The sequence below is a fragment of the Halyomorpha halys genome, unplaced genomic scaffold (assembly GCF_000696795.3).
Source record: "Halyomorpha halys isolate HHAL.00 unplaced genomic scaffold, Hhal_1.1 Scaffold673.1, whole genome shotgun sequence".
NCBI classification, from domain to species: Eukaryota; Metazoa; Arthropoda; class Insecta; order Hemiptera; family Pentatomidae; genus Halyomorpha; species Halyomorpha halys.
The window spans coordinates 567,314-571,593 of record NW_027114803.1 but is presented as its reverse complement, the minus strand read 5'-3'; the positions used below and the strand labels follow the sequence as shown (position 1 = coordinate 571,593).

Genomic DNA, 4,280 nt, shown 5'->3' with positions numbered 1-4,280 from the left:
ATAATTATATTTAAAGCAGAAGATAATTGGAGGTGTCGTCCTTGAGCAATTAATTAAGGACTAATTATCAGTGCCAACGTTACGGCCAGAATTTCAAGCCTTCATCAGAGCTAAGAACAAAAAATAAGATAAAAGCTATAATGAATAAAAGGATATACCGAATGATTAGAACATTAGCAAATAGTTAACATTATGGAAACATAAATAGTGTTAATAACACTTATAATCTAAATATTGTAAGAAGGTGAAGGCTGTATGGGAAAAATAATATTAAAATTAATTAAGAGGAAAAAACAAATAACACAATACATATGAAAATGTAAATGTATTTACAAAACGAAAATTATTTAAAATAATTACATGTCTTTTTTTTGTATGTAATTATTTAATTTACATGTTTCTAAAATAATAATATACATATCTTTCGACACTTATTATGTATATGTAATGTTAATTATTTTATTTTATTTTATCCATTATGATTGTTATCTTGTTTTTTGTTCTTAGCCATGATGAAAGTTTGAAATTCTGGCCGAAACTTTGGCACTAATAAATAAGTCATTACTTATTTGTGTTCATCACTGACCGCTCCACCAACCGTCTACTTCTCTTTTGTGTACATCCACGGTCAACTATGAACTCATCATTATAAAATTAAATTATTTGTCAAGATGCTTATTGCATTGGAACCATTATCTTGTTCGATAATACGTAGATAATGAATTTAAGAATGTTGCGATAGTAGCGTAGAAAACCATCCTAGTTTAATTTTAAATTTGAGTCTTGGCCGAATTATATGTGACCCTGAGTTTTTAGTCAGGATATCCCTCTCCACTGATGTGGAACACCACTGGAATGGTGATTTTCACTTAAAAAGAACAAACTTAATCCGATTTTTTTTCATTTTAAAATATAATTAATAAAAAACAATTTGTCCAATGTAATTATTGAATTAAATGGTAAGAAGATGGCCACGAGACCTACTAATGTAAAATTTCATTACAGTGCTACCAATGGGTAGTTTCTCTACACGCCTGTAACACTCCATTTTAACTAAGGTCAAATTTACTGAATGTATTATATAATATACAGTTGTAAATTTCAATAAAGATATTTAAAAAAAAAAAAAGAATTAAATGGTAGCTTGCTTGATCCACAACCATGATCCATCGTCTCAAAATAGAACCATTGCAGAAGGAAATCGAGAATAAAAATCTATTTATTCTATTTTTTACATATTTTTGGTACAGTTTAAATCAGGTATGGGCAACCTTTGACATGTTGTGGGCCAAACTTTAATTTGGAAATACGTTCACCGGCCGCGTTTAAAAGTAGTGTTCATAATTTTAAACGGTAGATATCAGACATAGAATAAGACGACATCGTTATTACAACACAATTTGTTAAAATAACAAAATTAAATGAAAAAAATAGGTACAACATTATAATTAAATCGTGAAATTTAAAATTATTACAAACTACAAAAGTAAAATAGTGACACCGAAATCAATGAGACACCTGAGCTTGAATTTGAGAAAATAATACATCGATGTTTGGATTAATTCAACTGATACAAAGACGTATAAATTTTTTCAAATTATCGTCAGTAAACCTTGTACGATGGTGTGATTTATTAACTTTCATCATTGAAAAGAACTATTCGCATTTATAAGTACTGCCAAACGCACAAATCAATCTTCTTGCGAATTTTCTAAGCTGCGGAAAATGGTCTTCTTCGGGGTATTTTTTGAAGAAATCGCACAACTCCAGGTCTTCAAATTCAGATTTGCCAAAACTTGTGAATACGTTTTGAAGTTCATTAAAAATCTCCTCTTCTGTAAATGGTTGTAAAGCAAGCGATTCCTCATTAACAGTGAACTCTTCATCAACATCTCTAATAAATATAGCCAGTTGAGCTGTTTCGGACAAATTGGTGTTCTCGTCTAATGCTATCAAAAATGATTCAAAACCAACCATACGGTCAGTCAATGTTGTTTTTATATCATTAGAAAATGTCGGACAATAAATAGTTGGTCTCGACAAACTAATTTTTCCAAATTCATTTTTCTTTTCAGGACACAAAACACTACAAACTTCTAACATACACTCGCTGATAAAGTCTCCTTCTGCAATTGGTTTTAATGGCTTTACCAATTTTGAACTGACTATAAGACTAGCTTTCACAACATTATCATGTTGTGTTCTTTGTTTATGAAACATTTGCTGCTGTTTTTCCAAATTTGAGGTAAGCTTCTGGATTTTGTCTTTTCTTATTTAGGGTGCTTAGTTGAGTAATGCCTCTTCATATTGAATTATTTCATCACTGAAATGGATTCATTACACAGCAAACAAATAGGCTTCCCATTGTGGAAGATAATAAAGAATTCTTCAGTCCATTTTTCTTGAAACTGGTGACTCTCTGCATCTACTTTTCGTTTCTTTCCACCAGACATCATTTTCGTTCGATAAACTTAATAACAAAATATAATTAGTAAGCACTCAAGATGCACACAAGTCGAAGTTATCATCTCGGTAGCTCAAGTACAACTGAACTAAAGTTTGGGCCATCCACCCACTTATATAGGCAAAATGAAGGAATGATCTAGAATCGTCTAGTGTAGAACTATTGGGAAGCAATATTTTATTGCGCCGCCAGTGTGGCTTTGATGTTTGCCGCCTCACTAATTGATGATCGCCGCCACTCGGCTTGCTCACTAACAGGTGTAATATTTTATTTTTTAATTAATTATAATTATTTAATCATAATATTTAAGTTTTTAAAGATCAAATCTTACAGCGGGCCATGGGCCACATATGGTTTAAATGTTTAAATTAAAATCAAGAAATGTCTTAGATAAAAAATTTAACCAACGTATATTGGCACTAAAACTTACTGAGTATACCTTTTTTTTATATATAAACACAATTTATTAGTTTAACTGTTTCGTTTTTTTTTGTTTTTTTTATTGGTTTTTTAATTTATTTTTTAATTTATTTATTTTTCATTGTTTTTTTTTTATTTTCACCTGTAAATGTACATTTACAATCAGCAAATGAGATGTTCTATCCATGGCATGAGAGAGATAGCACCCAGTAGTGCATCGTCAGGAGGATGCACCACTGGGTGCAGTGTGTTTATATATTAAAAAAAAGGTATACATCTATACTCAGTAAGTTTTAGTTCCAACATACGTTATCATGAGCCGCCATGAGGGAGATAGCACCCAGTGGTGCATCCTGACGTTAAGTAAATTATTTTATTACATTAGGAGGTCCCGCATCCAACTCTTCTTACGCTTAAGCTTACGCCGAGTTACGTCTGGAATGTCATGGAGTTGCCATCTGTCGTATAAATTTATTGAAATGTCCATGTAGTGTGTTGTGAAACCGTTTGTAAGTCCTATGAATGTGGTTCGGTACAGTCGGAATGTGTAGGTCGGTGTGAATGGTCTCGTTTGAAACGTAGAGCGGTGAGTTCGTTGCCAATCTTAAAAATTGTGATTGAAAAGTTTGTATTTTCTTAATCTGTGTCTTTTTAGCAGGTCCATAAATTTGGCAGGCGTAAGTCCATATGGATTTTAGTTAGTAATTGAATAACCGGGTCCATGATACAGTAATAGTTGAAAAGAAAGATGGGTCTATTAGGCTCTGTTTAAACCCAATCCCACTAAATAAATACATCAAGTTAGAACATTATTCTATACCTATAAAGGCTTTTATTAAAATTAATTTTTGACGATCATAAACTTGAGAGACTCGCTTAATTATACTTATCATTATAATTACTTGCCTCTATCTTCGGATTTATCCTCATTTTATATATTTGCTAACAAGTTTGATAATTTGAATTAATTTAAAAAAACTTTGAACTAAAATCATTTTTTTTTTTTGTAACTCTAAAACAATTTTGTATTTTAATGTGTATATCGGGACATTTTATTATTAAATTGTGAAAAAAAATTAGTTATAATATTGTAAACAACTGAGTTTAGCTAGATAGCAATATTTGTCTAGAACTATGGTTAGCCCGTAACTGTCATTCACAGTCTTCTACAGTATAAAACTTGAAAAATAAAGGAATAATAAAAAAAAAAAAAAAAAAAAAAATGAATCATATATTAAATATTTTAACTTATAATTTCTAATGCAGTTGTAAATTTCAATAAAGATATTAAAAAAAAAAAAAAGAATTAAATGGGATCTTGCTTTATCCACAACCATGATCCATCGTCTCAAAATAGAACCATTGCAGAAGGAAATCGAGAATAAATTTCTTATGA

General features: G+C 30.5%; 1 protein-coding gene across 1 annotated transcript in view; it reads right to left on the bottom strand.

Moving 5' to 3' along the window:
• LOC106685250 (GILT-like protein 1) overlaps positions 1 to 4,280 on the bottom strand; it is a 26,642-nt gene that overhangs the window by 15,563 nt on the left and 6,799 nt on the right. The gene's annotated exons all lie outside the window — the stretch shown is intronic.